Consider the following 16,725-nt stretch of genomic DNA (forward strand, 5'->3'; position numbering starts at 1 on the left):
AACTCAAGAAGGTGGACTCCAGAAAATCAAATAACCCCACTAAAAAACAGTGCTCAGAGCTAAAGAAGGAATTCTCACCTGAGGAATACCGAATGGCTAAGAAGCACCTGAAACAATGTTCACCATCATTAATCAGCAGTGAAATGTAAATCAAAACAACCCTGAAATTCCATCTCACACCAGTCAGAATGCCTAGAATCAAATTTTCAGATGACAGCAGATGCTGGCAAGGATGTGGAGAAAGCAGAAAACTCCTCCATTGTTGGTGGAATTGCAAGTTTTTAAATTAACTCTGGAAATCAGTCTGGCGGTTCTTCAGAAAATTGGACATTGTACTACCAGAGGATCCCACAATACAATTCTGGGCATATATCCAGAAGCTGTTCCAACAGGAAATGGTTACAAATTTGTGGTACATTTACACAATGGAGTTCTACTACTAATAGTACAGCTATTAAAAAGAATGAGTTTATGAAATTTATAGGCAAATGGTTGGACCTGGAGAGCATCATCCTGTGTGAGGTAACTCAATCACAAAAGAATGCTTATGATATGTCCTCATTAATAAGTGGATATTAGCCCTGAAACCTAGAATACCTCCAAGATATAAGATACAATTTGCTAAACACATGAAACTCAAGAAGAACGAAGACCAAAATATGGACACTTAGCCCCTTCTTAGAATTGGAAACAAAACACCCATGAAAGGATTTACAGAGACAAAGTTTGGAGCTTAGACAAAAGGATTGACCATCTAGAGATTGCCATATGCAGGGATCCATCCCCTAATCAGTCTCTAAACACTAACACCACTCCATACACTTGCAAGGTTTTGCTGAATGGACCCTGATATAGCTGTCTCTTGTGAGATTATGCCAGGGCCTAGCAAACAAATATGTGGATGCTCACAGTAAGCTATTTGATGGATCACAGGGCCCTCAATGGAGGAGCTAGAGAAAATGTCCAAGTAGCTAAAGGGATATTCAATGCTATTGGTGGAACAACATTATGAACTAACCAGTACCCCAAAGCTCTTGACTGTAGCTGCATATGTATCAAAAGATTGCCTAGTAGGACATCACTGGAAAGAGAGCCCGATTGGGCATGCACACTAATTATGCCCCAGTACAGGGGAACGCCAGTGTCAAAAAGTGGTAGTGAGTGGGTAGGGGAGTGGGGGAGGGGGAGGGTATGGGGGACTTTTGGGTTAGTGTTGGAAATGTAAATGAGGAAAATACCTAATAAAATATATTAAAAAGAGATTGATACTGAAGAAGAAAAAAGACAAAGAAAAAAGAGAGAGGCTGAGTAAAGAGAAAATATACAAGATAGAAGCCTTGTTAAAATGTAACTAGGTTTGTGGCTGTATTCACAGGTGATAAAGAAGTTTATAGAAAAGGTAGACAAAGTAGGCAGAAAGAGTACCTGGGTAACACAGGGCCGAGAAGACCTCAGAACTCCAGAGGACCTCCACGACCTCTAGATAAGGACCGATGTGCATACTATAAAGAAAAGGAACACTGGGCAAGAGACTGCCCCAAAAAAGAAACAAATACCAGACAGCTCAAGGTTTTTCCCCTAAAAGATGATGACTAGTAGTCTCAGGGAAAGGAAATGGTGGCTGACAAAAACTTGGAAAAAGACTGTAACTCAAATCCCCATCCCAACATCCTTAAAGCAGGTGAGAGAATTTGTGGGAATAGCAGGGTTTTGTAGACTCTAGATTCCAAGCTTTGCCACTCTGGCAGCCACACTCTACCCCTTTACTAAAGAGACTGGGAATTTCTCATAAACCCCCATACAACAGCAGGCCTTTAAAGAGATTAAAAAGGCCTTGCTTAGTGCACCAGCCCTAGCCCTGCAAGACCTGACTAAGCCTGTCACTCTATATAGAGGAATGAGCAGGAATAGAAAGTGGGGTTCTGATCTAAGCTCTGGGGCCATAAAAACAACCTGTGGAATACTCTTCAAAAAAAAAAAACCAAAACACAAAAACGAAAACAAAAACAAAAACAAAAACAAAAACAAACAAAACAAACAAACAAAAACCTAGACCCAGTGTCCAGTGGATGGCCATTTTGCTTAAAAGCTATCGATGCTTTGGCCCTACTTCTCAAAGATGCTGATAAACAGACTCTAGGTCAAGGAACGATAGTGGTAGACCCATGCCTTAGAAAACATCATTAGACCACCGCCTGATATCTGGATGACTAATGCTCACATGACCCATTATCAGAAACTCTTACTGACTAAGAGAGTGCAGTTTGTATCTCCTGCTATCCTGAAATCTGCCACCTTGCTGTCAGAAGCTGACAAATCCCTACCAGAGCACCCGTGTATGGGCATCCTGGCAGAAGAAACTGGAACTAAGAAAGAACTCACTGATCAGCCATGGCCAGACTGCCCCAACTGGTGCACGGATGATAGCAGGTTTTTGGTTAAAGGTAAGCAAAAGGCAGGGGCAGCACTGGGCAATGGAAATCAAACCATCTGCAACAGCACGTTGCCTGAAGGGACAATAACCCAGAGAGCAGAGCTAATTGAACTCACACAAGCTTTGCATCTGGCCAAAGAGAAAAACAACAATATCTACACAGACAGCAGGTAAGTTTTCACCACCACTCACACATGTGGGACAATCTATAGGCAACGGGGGCTACTCACTTCTGCTGGGAAAGATATTAATAATAATAAAAAAAAAATCTTGAGCCTATTAGAAGCCAAAATTTGAAAATGAATTAAAAAAAAAGAAATAAAACACAAACAAAACATAACAAAACAAAACAAAATAAAACATAACAACAATTACAACAAAACAAAAACAAAACAAAACAAAACAAAACAAACAAAATAAAACAACAACAAAAACCAAAACAAAACAACAAAACAAAACAAACAAAACAAACAAACAAACAAAAAAACAAACAAAAAAACTAGCCACCATACATTGTCCTGGTCACCAGAAAGGCCTTGATGCCAGAGGGAAAGGAAATCAGATGGCTTACCTGGCTGAAAAACAGGCGGCTCTGAGAGAAAAATAAATAACTTAAAGACCATTATAAACTCAAAGACACAGGCTTTGAATAAACTCAGAAGATCAGGAACTAATTGGCAAAATACCTGACATATGTGGGTACACTCCCCAGGAAGTGGCTAAGACCCAAGATGGTTGATATTACCTGCCCACCAGAAAAGGGCAACAATATGTAGCCAGTCTGCACAGGCTCACACATTTGGGAAATAAGAAGCTCAAAGAAACTGTTAAGAGCTCAAACTACTATGTTATAAAAATATCTGACATTGCTCAAGATAGTGCTAATAAATGCCAAGCTTGTGATCTCATCAATGTCAGAAACAACAAGAAGTCCCCTGGAAGGTGGCTAAGCTGTAACTGTCCAGAGGCATACTGAAAATTAGATTTTACTGAAGTTAAACCAGCCAAGTACAGTAATAAATATCTATCAGTTTTTATAGACACATTTTCAGGTTGAGTAAAGCCTTCCCCACTAAGAAAGAGACCTCCAATATCATGGCAAAGAAGATATTAGAGGAAATTTTCCCAATATTCAGCATCCCTAAGGTACTTTCCTCAGACAATGGCCCCTCCTTCTTGCCCAAGTAAGTCAAGAGTTAGCCAGACAATTGTGGATCAATCAGAAGTTACATTGTGTTTATAGACCCAGAGTTCAGGACAGGTAGAGCAGATGAATAGAACATTAAAAGAAACCATGAAAAAATTGACTTTAGAAACTGTAGAAAAGATTAGACAACTCTCATTCCCTTCACTTTTTTCCAAGTACATAACACCCCAGGAAAATTTAAACTTACACCCTTTGAAATTCACCTTGGGGGACTGCCACCCTTAATGTGTGACCCTGATGTTCCTTTTTTTCCAACCCCTTCTAGTTCGATTGAAGGCCTTAAAACTGGTTGGAAAGGACACCTGGAAATTGCTGGAAAAAAAAAAGTAAGAACCAGGCACTGACCACGGTGCCACATAAAGGTCAAATAGGGGATCCTGTCCTGGTCTGGCATCATTGTTCCAGGAACCTTGAACCTAGATAAAAGTCCAGCTGCTCCTCCAGCATGTGCCTGGTTACCCATCCTGACCATACAGAGGTCCACTAGCCTGGCCCTGCTCACACTCTGAAGACACTGCAGAGGAACCTCCTCGCTCTCTGCTACCACTGACGAGAGACTCTCTAGTCTCATTTGAGGTGCTTCTGAGGCTCTCAATGCTACAAATTCTAAAGATGCAAACTCATGTTGGCCTTATTTGACAACTGGGCCAGAGATTTAATTTTCCCATTTCTAAGATAAGAACTATATACTTAAAGGAGTTGGGAATTTGTGACCCCAACTTAAAGTGTTTCTCCCAGGAAGGTAAAGCCTCTAGATGTTCCCCAAGCTTGTTTTCCCTGATCTCTGAAAATACATTCAGAAAGAAGCTCTTTTTCTCTATATCAGGCAAAAAGCCTTTTTTTTTTATACTTTACAACTAGAGATGCCTGCCTTCCTGTGACAAGGACAAGGAGATAAAAATTCAGAAATATCTCACTCCCCACTCCTGCCCTGTAAATTTCAGCAAGGACACCCAGAAGAAAAGAACTCTCCTCCTAACACCTCCCAACTCTTCCCAACTTCTCCCAACTCTCCTCCCAACTCCTCCCAATTCCTCAGCTAGCTGTTAAAAGCCCTCTACTGTCACTGCTCAGGGTCAAACTCCCCTGCCCTGCATGGTGAAGGGACTTCATCCTCAGCTTGCTGATAATAAAACCTCTTGCAGTCTGCATCAGGTGTGATTTTTCTCTGGAGTCACTGGGGTGCTGGCCAGCTCATCCTGGGACTTGAGCATAGGCACAGCTTTGGGGTGACTTACACTAGCTTTCTACTATATTTCTTGCTTTAATCTTTTATTGTTCTTTCTTCTAAAAGATGAATGAGACAGTATGTTGGATAAATCTGGAATTATGTGTTTTTGGAGATATTTGCCTGTTTTTTGAAGAGGCCAGAAGAGGGCATTACATCTCTATAGACCCCATAGCATAGGCAAATAATTTTAGGTTTCACAGAAATCATAGTTTTCCTTAAAACACATACAGATGACTTTTCACCCAACATTTAGAACTAATGTTTACCTGAAGATGTAGCTCAGTGTCAAAGCACCAAGTAACAGTTATGAGTTTCATCTTCAGTTGTGGAAAAAACAAAACAAAATGAAAAATAAAACAAAAAAACAAAACAAAATTAAAAAAACAAAAAGCAACCAAATAATCAGGCAAACAAAAAATTCAACCAACCCACCATATAAAAACAAAACAAAACAAAACAAAACAAAACAAAAACCTAACAAGAAAACAAAACATAGCAACATGTCTCACAAATGAAATATGAGTCTGACAAGTTTACCCAATTAACTGCATAATGTAAATTGAGCAAGAAACCCAATTTGCTATTGTAAGGACACAAGCAAAACCAGCATTAAACACTTTATTAGCCTAAACTTAGGCATGATTAGAGCAATAGAGAAAAAATGGTAGTGACTACAGCAACAGAACAAATCTCACAAAGAGTCTAGAGAGATGGTTGTTTTGGTAAATTGCTTTCCTTGAAATTATATGGAATTAAGATGGGGGTCTAGAATCCACGTTAAAAAATACATTCTGCAGGCCAGTGCTGAGTAGGTGGAGACAGATGGCTGGCTAGCCAGGCTAGTGGCATTTGTGAGCTGCAGATTCAGAGATATCCTGTCTCAACTTTTAAGTTGTGTCAGACAGTGGTGGCACATGCCTTTTAATACCTGCAGTTTTGAAGAAAAAGCAGGGAAATTTCTGAGTTTGTGGCCACCCTGGTATAAAGGGTGAGTTCCAGGACAAACAGATCTATACTGAGAAACCCTGTCTCATAAAAAAAAAAAAAAAAGTTAGAATATAATTTAGAAGAAAACAATTGTCTATTTCTGACCTCCGTATGCACACATATACTGAAATGTATACACATCATTTTTTGCTGAAACTCTTTTTCTGATTTACACAATCTATTCAAATTATGGTGCTTTTATTTCTTTTCTGGAAATACAAAATTTTAAGAAAGTGTCATATTTTTATTATCTCCACTGTATAGTAAAATTAAACATCTATCGAGAGAAATGATCCAACATACTTTAAAACACACACACAGGGCAGGAAATGAAAGATGGCTTAGACATTAAGAGCACTTGTTGCTCTTGGACAGAACCAAGGTTTAGTTCCTAGGACCCACATAATGGCTCACAACAATTTTTAATTCAAGATCCAAGGGATTTTACCATCCTAGTCTAGTTTCTAAGAGCACCAGACATGCATGTTGTAAAAATACAAATGTGCAAAACCATGTTAGGTAAATAAATAAAACAATTTAGAATTACACATAACAGACCCTTCAACTAAAACAAAGTAGGAGAGACTTCTTTGGTGTTTTTTTTTTCTTACTTTCAAGTTAGTATTGCAAACTTGAAAAATGGAAAAAACTCTTAGTAGTAGTGGAAGCTATAATACTTTTTGCTACTGTGATGACAGATGACTGATAAATCCTCTGTCACCCTTTGTAGGAATGTGTAAACAGGGCCAATCAGCAATGGGTTGGGCTAAGATTGTTTTCCTGCTGTCCAAACCCTGTTACTCAGTATGCTTTGTGGTGGCCAGGAAGCTGAGTTCCTGAGGAAGTAAAGTTCTTGAGGAAGCATGGTAGGGAGAAGTCTCTGTGGAGTTAGTCAGTGAACTGTTGAAAGATGGTTAATCCTGGTTCAGCTGGGGGTCCCAGTGGGATGATGGTGGAGGGATGGAGGTGTTGCTAAAGGAGAAAGGAGAGCAGGTGACCCTCATTGGACTCCTGCTGTTAATGCTTCTGGGTTCACAATCCACTTTACCCAAGAAAAACAGAGAACTTTTTCGCTATGGGCAGGAGATTGAACAGGTTATCACCTAGCAGAAACCAGGAAGGCTAGGGAATTAGAGAATCTAAAAGTAATCTTGGGGCCTGGGGATGTGAGTTGTGAGTAAACTGGGGGTCAGTTAGTGGTGGAAACAGACTAGATACTTTTCTGTACTGCTGCTGCCCACCAGGAATTCATTAAAAACAAACTGAAGACCAGTCTTCATTTTCCTTTACCTGGTTTTGAAAGGCCAGATTTCCAAAATTTGCATATATAGGCGCCAAATTGCTTCCAAATCCAGAGGCTCCTCTCAACCTCAGAAGAGCTGGTACTTCAGACATAATTCAGGGAAGGCTGTGTTTATGTATGTGTTGTTTTGGTATAGGAAGGTAAGCTCTAACTCTATATTTCAGTACTATCTCAAAGCACATGTGCAGTGTGGATTGTCCTTGAAAATGATGTACTCAGCCTTACAACTTTACTGGGGCCTAAGGAAACATGTCTTCTATATATTTTATACTTAAATTTTATTTTTTATTTATTTTTTTTTCATTGTTGAAGATTAAATGCAGAGCTTCTTTGTGTAGCATTAAAATATAAGTCCAGTCAGGCGAAAAGTATTTCATTAATATTTGCAAAAAAATAATAATAATTGTTTATATATCTTGTTGTATTACCAACCAAGAACAGAATCTCCAGTAACTAATGATAATTAGAATGCAAATTCTGAAGAAGTAATTGGAGATACACTGTAATATGTTCAAACTTATTATTTACTTCGTAGTGTAAGTATTTCAATGAAAGTATAATTGATTGTATAACAAGTAATCTACATTAATATTTTGCATATGATGTATATTCCAAACAATAATTCTGTATGATTAATCTTTAATTTTAATGGTTTTCTTGGAGGGTATAGTGGTGTGGGTTAAAATCTCATTGTCATGCCTGTAGGTCAAAAGCTGAGCCATCAAACTCTAACATCTGCATTCTTACTTTTTAAAACTTTAATTTCTTTATAGATTTCCAGTACAAAATCTTCTGGGAAAATTTGAAATTACATTTTTTGATATATATTTTTTTAAACCATATAGTAGCATAATTTCTATATTAGGAAATATTAGTTAATATACTGTATGACATCATAGTGAATTATTCTTTTTATATGTAGTGTTTCTTAACTATTTTTATTTATTTATTTATTTATTTATTTATTTATTTTTACTAGATATTATCTTTCTTTACATTTCAAATATTAGTCCTTTCTTTGTTTCGCCACAGATAATCCCTATTCCATTTTCCCTCTCGGTGTTTCTACGAGGGTCTTCCTCCATCCACCCATTTTACCCTCCCCACCCTGGTACATGCCTACACTGGGGAATCAAGCCTTCACAGGACCAAGAACCTCACCTCCCACTGATGTCTGACAAGGTCATACTCTGCTATATATGCAGCTGGAACCATGGGTTGGTGCTTAGTCCCTGGGTGCTCTGGACAGTCTGGTTGGTTCATATTGTTATTCTTCCTATAAGGTCGCAAACCCATTCAGCTCCTTCAGTTCTTCCTGTAACTCGTCTACTGGGGACGCCATGATCAGCCTGATAGTTGTCTTTGAGCATCAGCCTCTTTTCTTGCCAAGAAATGGCTGAACTTCTCAGGGGATAGCCATATTTGGCTCCTGTCAGCAAGCACATGTTGGTATCCACAATAGTGACTGGGTTTGGTGTCTGTATATGGGATGGATCCACAGGTTTGGCAGACAATGGATAGTTATTCCTTCAGTCTCGGCTCTGCACTTTTTCTCCATATTTTTTCCAAGGAGTATTGTGTTCCCCATTCTAAGAGGGATTGAAACTCCCACACTCTCATCTTCTTTCTGCTTGACTTCATGTGGTCTGTGAATTACATTTTGGATATTCTGAAATTTTGGAATAATATCCCTTTATCAGTGAGTGTGTACCATGTTTGTAATTTTGGTATTGGGTTACCTCACACAGGATGATATATTTTATATCCTTCCATTTGCCTGTGTATTTAATGAAGTCATTGTCTTTGTATCATTAGCATATAATTTTATCTCTATTGCTCTATTCTACAGCTTGAGGTCGAGGATGATTCCCCTGAAGTTCTTTTATTGTTGAGAATAGTTTTTCCATATCCTGGATTTTTTTTTTATTCTAGATGATTTTGTAAAGTGTTCTTTATATCTTTATGAATAATTGAGTTTTAATTTTGATTGTGATTTCACTGAATCTATAGATTGCTTTCGGCAAGATGACCATTTTTACTGAATTAATCGTGCCAATCTATGAGCATGGGAGGTCTTTCGATCTTCTGAGATTTTCAATTTCTTTCTTCAGAGGCTTGATGTTCTTGTCACACAGATCAATCACTTGCTTTATGCCAGCAACAGAAATGTATTTTCTACTTTAAGTAAATGTTAATGAGATTTTAAAATTTGATTTGCATTCGTTGTGGAAATACAGAAATTTTGCACAAAGTTTTAGAAATGTACTTTATGGATTATTATGTTTAACAATATGAACAATAATCAGTTACATATGCAGGCAATTTGTATATTTTAATTGAATTATCTTTTACACTATGTCTTAACTGAGTAAATATAGGGAAAAAAATTGACCTTCTATTTGGTAGAACAGAATAAAACCCTACTTTGAAATACAATTAATTTTCTAAAAAAGATTATCTATCTATCTATCTATCTATCTATCTATCTATCTATCTATCTATCTATCTATCTATCTATCTATCTGTACGTATGAAAACTATAAATTTGAAAATCTAAAACATGAAATAAAACTTCTCTGATAATCTCTTAGGGAAAAAAATTGTAATTACTTCCCATTAGATAATTTTATACTGCTATTTTTCTTGTTATAGTATGAAAAGAATAATTTTTTGAGCGTTCTTTTCATATTTGTATAAATTTGACTGCTTTCATTACTTTGCTTTACAGGAACATGATCAACAAATTATATGAGCAGTATAAAATATTTTTCAGAAGTTGTATGTGGGTGTACAGAAATTCAATAAAGAACAAGAAAAATCAGTGGTTGATATCATAAATAACTTTATAATTAACCTTGTATACCTATGTATCAAGTAGGAATGGAGAAACTAGCCTTGTGTTCACCACATGAAACTAAATTAAGTCTCATTATCTAACTATCCTTGGTTCTGTTCTAGTCCTACTGAATTGTAAATCAGAGAGGTATGGTCACATACTATACAAATGAAAACCACTAAGGATTTTGTTGGAGACCAGATCATAAATTTCCAAGAGGCAGACATTTGCTGAGAGATGAAGAGAGGATTACCAGTTTTAAAATATGTCAGCCTCAGGTATAGTTGAAAGATAGAGAAAGATTACTTACTGTTGTCATCTGGACTCTGTCGTTAATTTTAGAAAACCAACTCAAACTAGCAAATCAGTTTTTACAATCCTAAACTTAGTCCCTATTTCGTAAAAAAAAAAAAAAAAAAAAAAAAAAAAAAAAAAAAAGTGTATGGAAAAAACTTTCCTAACAACCATGGCAGAATACTCCTGTGGAAGAATATCACCAAACTAATTTAGATCATCTCCCCCTTAATGTAACAATCACTGTAGTCATCACATGGTTTCCAAGTAAGATCTGAGGCAATTACCATATTAACCATTTTTTTTTAATTTGGTTGATTAATTGTTTGGGGGGTATTCAATTAGAAATGAACAGGAGATCATTTCATGCCTGTGAACATCATGAAGAGAGCTGGCATTATGAGTCAGTTCAGGAAAGAGATAGGGACTAAAGATAAAAATAAATAAATAAATAAATAAATAAATAAATAAATAAATAAATAAATAAATAAATACTCCAAATGAAGGCAATTTTTAAACCTTTCATAGCATGGCAAAAAACATTGTAGTCATTTACAGACCAAAAGCTAGAACCTCTTTGTAGTGAGGGCATTGGACTTACCAGCCTAGTCTCAGGATACTAACTTACTTGAAAATTATCATAAAAAATACACTGAATATTTTGTCTTTAGATCTCTAAAAACCTCAGAAATACTTATCAAAATAACAGACTACAATAAATTCAACAGAATAAGTTTCATTTTCTTTCAACAAAAATTTAGGCTTTTTATAATATTAAATATTTATTATGAGTAATTCTAGCTCATTTGGTCATAAGTATATATGTCTTAAGGAAAATAATTCTAAAAACTTAAAATGCATGTTTTGTACTATTATGTATAAGATTGGCAAATTATATAAGACATGCTTATTCATGTTAAACTCATAAATCTACTCCTATTTACAGAATCTTTTAAAAATCAGAAAACTCCCTAGGGAAGATCTTAAAGCACTGTTCTCCTGTATGCCATGACATTTTTAGCAGATATTTAAATGTATTAACTGATATACTAATGAGTAGAAATCTGAAAGACCAGAATCTCTGTTACCTTTCACCTAATGACTCTATTCAATGTAATCTATGACTACAATTAGAAAAATACCCAAATCCTAAAGTCATATCCTCACCTCTTTTATCAGTCATAGAAAATATTTTAATAGCTATGATACTGTAATCTGTAATCCCAACATTTGGCAGTTGAATGCAGGAGGATCAAGGCCTTTGTCTGTCCATAGCTACATAGCGAGTTTGAGGTCAGCATGAGTAATGTAGGACTGTCTCAAATAAACCTGTCCCCTACAAATTAAACATAAATATAATGTTAGTATAAAGATATAAAAATAGTAAATATTTCTGTCACTTCAGTAGGAAAATGTTGACCAGAAATACTAAAATAAATGTACAATTGGAGTTTTTTTTTACTATATTTTTGAAGGGAAAACTATTGAAATCTGGATATCCATAGAATTCCCTGTTTAGAACATTATCCTGACAGCATTTAGCCCAGAACTGGTAAGAAGCAAGGCTTGGAGAATCACAGAAGTTGCCTTGCCCTGACTTTAGAGATGGCAGCAAATAAATGTAAGTATCACCTGTTATTTTAGACTGAAGAAGTGCAATTGATGATGACAGGTCCAATATAATAATAGAAAAACAAACAAACAAACAAACAAACAAACAATAAACTATAATTTCTGCTTTAGATTTGGCAGGGCCATTCTAGCCCCATCGTTTGACAAAAGCACAGCACACCTCAGAAAATTGTTTTGATGACATCAACAATTGTCAGACTTAAAATCTATCGATGTGCTTCAAACTTCTCTCATCTTCTGGGGTTATACATGGTGGTATTTATGAGACCTCTAAATGATCCCTAGGATTAGGAGCATAGTGTGTAGAGTTGGGAGTGGATATATAGACTGGAGAGATAAAATGGGAAGCATGGTGATCCTTGGATTGCCTGTGCCACATACCTTTGCAGTTGTGCTAATAGATTCAGTGCAGATTGCCAATACCGTCTATGAGTACTACCCGAGCACACAGTACAGTGCTTTCTTTTCTTTTTCCGGGCTTTTGCCTGTGACAGGGAATGTAGCTTGGATACTACTGGTTGGTGTGTGGAAGATATCAATCATTGGATCAGTTCAAAGCTATGGGAGCTGCCAGTTAATAGGGTAAGCTTCAGACTACATCCTTCCAGTGGATAACTAGGGTCCAGTCTAGATGAATTTCTGGATCCCCAGGATACATGAATAGCATGCAGTATTCTAGAGTAGTATCCAGCTTAATGATACTTCTGTTGCTCTTGTGTCTTTCCCTCTTCTGTATCCCCCAAGTTCATTCCGCTTTCTTGGCATGACTCACAAATGAGCCTTTGTGTATTATCCTGTGATATATGAGAGGAGTTGTCTGAATAGAGATGAAATATTGAGTCATGGCAAACACAACTGTGGAAATGGAAACAATCCAGTTGCAAATGTTGTAAAATTAACATAGTCTGTGAAAGAAAAATGCTTTTGCTTTCAGAAGGAGAGTGAATGGAGTTTTTCACTAAGCTGGAAGGGGGCTAATAAAGGTCTTTTTTTTTTTAACTGGAGAATTTAATAAGAATTAACCAAAACACAATTATTCTTACAGGAGTGAACTGGATAGACGGGTAGATTTTGGCTAGTATAAGATACTTGATTTAATGACTTTTGAGGTCCTTTTTTCAAAATCATGATCAATAAATTCTGCCCTCTGTGACATTTCTACTATAGTTGTTTGAAAGATGAATAAACTAGGATACATAAATATAGCTTTATAGTATAGTTTTGAAATTTTATGATGTGACATTTAAATCTGTATGATCAGGACATATTCTAGAGCTCTGCATTAGGCACACATAATCTATAGCTCCTGGGGACATACACACAAATTAGCAAACATGACTTTATAGTGTTTCTTGTTTTCAGAATGGAATACATTTTATGAATAATCTAAAAGCAATAGGTTCAGTTTCTATGTTTTTAGAGACTGAACCTTAAAGACCCTAAAAACTCTAAAAAAGAAAAAAAAGAAAAAAGAAGAGAAAAGAAAAGAAAATAAACTTGAAGCTTTAAATAAACAACAAAAACCGTAAAAAACCAAAAAAAAACAACAACAACAAAAAAAACAAAGACACAAACAAACAAAAAAAAATAACATAAAATTTTTGAAAAAAAGAAAACTAAAAGAACTTAAAACCCTAAAGAAAACAAACAAACAAACAAATCAACAAAAAAATTCTAGATTTCTACAAAGACCCAAAAAAACATAAAATCATTACCACAAACAAACAAACAAACAAGCAAAGAGCAACAATAACCACACTAAGGCTTAAAAAAAAAAAAAAACCCTGGCCAAATACACTTAGAACAACCCTAAAATCATTTAAAATCTTAAAAAAAACTAAAACAATAAAGCAAAACCTAAAACCCTAAAAAACCCTAAAATTATTAAACAAACACTAAATGACCCAAAAAGCTAGTTTTTAATTCTTAATAAATATTTTTAAAACCCTAAAATTCTATAAATAAGAAAACAATAGAACTCTAAAATGACCTTAAAAATTATAAAACTGTGTCTTTCTGCACAAAATCAGGCCATTCTGTCTTCCATCACTGAATGGGGAGGGGTCACTCTCCATCATCACTATCTAATAAGGTATAGGCAGTTGATGAGGGATGAACAGTCAGTTTTCATCAAAGCTATTGCCTTTGAAGGTGATAGATTGGCCATGCTCTAGTGGAAGCCAGATGTCCAAGAGTTTATGGGAAACACAAATGATTTGTATGGGTTGTAACAAAAGAGAGAAGATGAGATATGAAGTTGGCAGGAGGAGTTAGGTGGGGATGGGCCGTGTTTTGTTCTGGGAAGAGTTACTAAAAGAATTGGAAAGTAAATCCTTTCAAAATATTTGTATGCAATTCTCAAGGTATTAAGGAAAGTAGTTCTTAATATACCATGTCTGTACTGAACACATATAGACCACTTATATTGCCATCTTCTAAATAACAACTTCTTATACAGCAGTTTCATTACATTGAGGGCAAAAGTAATCCAGAGGTTATTTAAAATAAAGAAGAATCTGGGGAGATGGCCCAGGGGTAAAGCCAAGTGTTTGGTCAAACTTTCACCTGCAACACTGGTGCTTAGGAATGGGAGTGGAAGAAACAGAAGGATGACTGTGGCTTCCTGAATGTCAGCCTCACTCCTAGTTCAGCAAGAAATCCTGTCACGAGGGGAAAATTAGGGACTGAAGTAACAGAAAACAGTATACCCTTCCCAATCCTCTGCACTTACATGTATATTTCTGTATGCATACACACATCAATATGATTACTGTATAAAAGAGGTTACTTTGCATAAATTATAGTCAAAAGCAATGTTGTTTTAGCCTAGAGACCTGAAGACTTTTATATCATTAGGGTCCTAGAGAAACTCTCCAGATATAGAGGATGGGTATATCTTCTTCCTGTGCAAAGTAAACCTCAGTTAAGTGTATGTGTCAGTGACTCTAAACATCTTTTCTCCTCTAGATTCCTATTTATAACACAGAATGGTCTGTAAATAAAGAAAATATGAAAATAAGACTTTTGATTTGCATTTCCCTGATGATTAAAGATGTTGAACGTTTTTTTCATGTGCTTCTCTGCCATTCGGTATTCCTCGGGTGAGAAATCTTTTTTCAGTTCTGAGGCTCATATTTTAATGGGGTTATTTGATTTTATGGAGTCTACCTTCTTGAGTTCTTTATATATATTGGATATTAGTCCCCTGTCTGATTTGGGATAGGTAAAGGTCCTTTCCCAATCTGTTGGTGGTCTTTTTGTCTTATTGACTCAGAGCCACTAGTCAAATAAATTACACCCTATATAATCAAATTTGCTTGGAAAACATTTTTTCCAAGCAAATGGTCTGAAGAAACAAGCTGGAGTAGCAATTCTAATTTCAGATAAAATCGACTTCCAACCCAAAGTTATCAAAGAATACAAAGAGGGACACTTCATACTCATCAAATGTAAAATCCTCCAAGAGGAACTCTCAATTCTGAATATATACGCTCCAAATTCAAGGGCAGACACATTCATTAAAGACACTCTAGTAAAGCTCAAAGCACACATTGCACCTCACACAATGATAGTGGGAGACTTCAACACACCACTTTCATCAATGGACAGATCGTGGAAACAGAAACTAAACAGGGACACAGTGAAACTAACAGAAGTTATGGAACAAGTAGACCTGACTGATATCTACAGAACATTTTATCCTAAAACAAAAGGATATACGTTCTTCTCAGCACCTCACTGGACCTTCTCCAAAATTGACCATATAATTGGTCACAAAACAGGCCTCAACAGATACAAAAATATTGAAATTGTCCCATGTATCCTATCAGACCACCATGGCCTAAGACTGATCTTCAATAAAAACATAAATAATGGAAAGCCAACATTCACGTGGAAACGGAACAACACTCTTCTATATGATACCTTGGTCAAGGAAGGAATAAAGAAAGAAATGAAAGACTTTTTAGAGTACAATGAAAATGAAGCCACAACGTACCCAAACCTATGGGCCACAATGAAAGCATTTCTAAGAGGGAAACTCATAGCTCTGAGTGCCTCCAAGAAGAACCGGAAGAGAGCACATACTAGCAGCTTGACAACAAATCTAAAAGCTCTAGAAAAAAAGGAAGCAAATTCACCCAAGAGGAGTAGATGGCAGGAAATAATCAAACTCAGGGGTGAAATCAACCAGTTGGAAACAAGAAGAACTATTCAAAGAATTAACCAAAGGAGGAGTTGGTTCTTTGAGAAAATCAACAAGATAGATAACCCCTTATCTAGACTCACTAGAGGGCACAGGAACAAAATCCTAATTAACAAAATCAGAAATGAAAAGGGAGACATAGCAACAGATCCTGAAGAAATCCATAACAATTCGAAAACAAAAGGAGATCAAGGGGATACAAATTGGAAAAGAGGAAGTCAAAATTTCACTTTTTGCAGATGATATTATAGTATATATAAGTGACCCTAAAAATTCCACCAGAGAACTCCTAAACCTGATAAACAGCTTCAGTGAAGTAGCTGGATATAAAATTAACTCAATCCAGTCAATGGCCTTTCTCTACACAAAGAATAAATAGGCTGAGAAAAAGTTAGGGAAACAACACCCTTCTCAACAGTCACAAATAATATAAAATATCTCGGCGTGACTCTAACTAAGGAAGTGAAAGATCTGTATGATAAAAACTTCAAGTCTCTGAAGAAAGAAATTAAAGAAGATCTCAGAAAATGGAAAGATCTCCCATGCTCATGGATTGGCAGGTCAACATTGTAAAAATGGCTATCTTGCCAAAAGCAA

Source organism: Mus musculus, chromosome Y (assembly GCF_000001635.26).
Source record: "Mus musculus strain C57BL/6J chromosome Y, GRCm38.p6 C57BL/6J".
Taxonomy (NCBI): domain Eukaryota; kingdom Metazoa; phylum Chordata; class Mammalia; order Rodentia; family Muridae; genus Mus; species Mus musculus.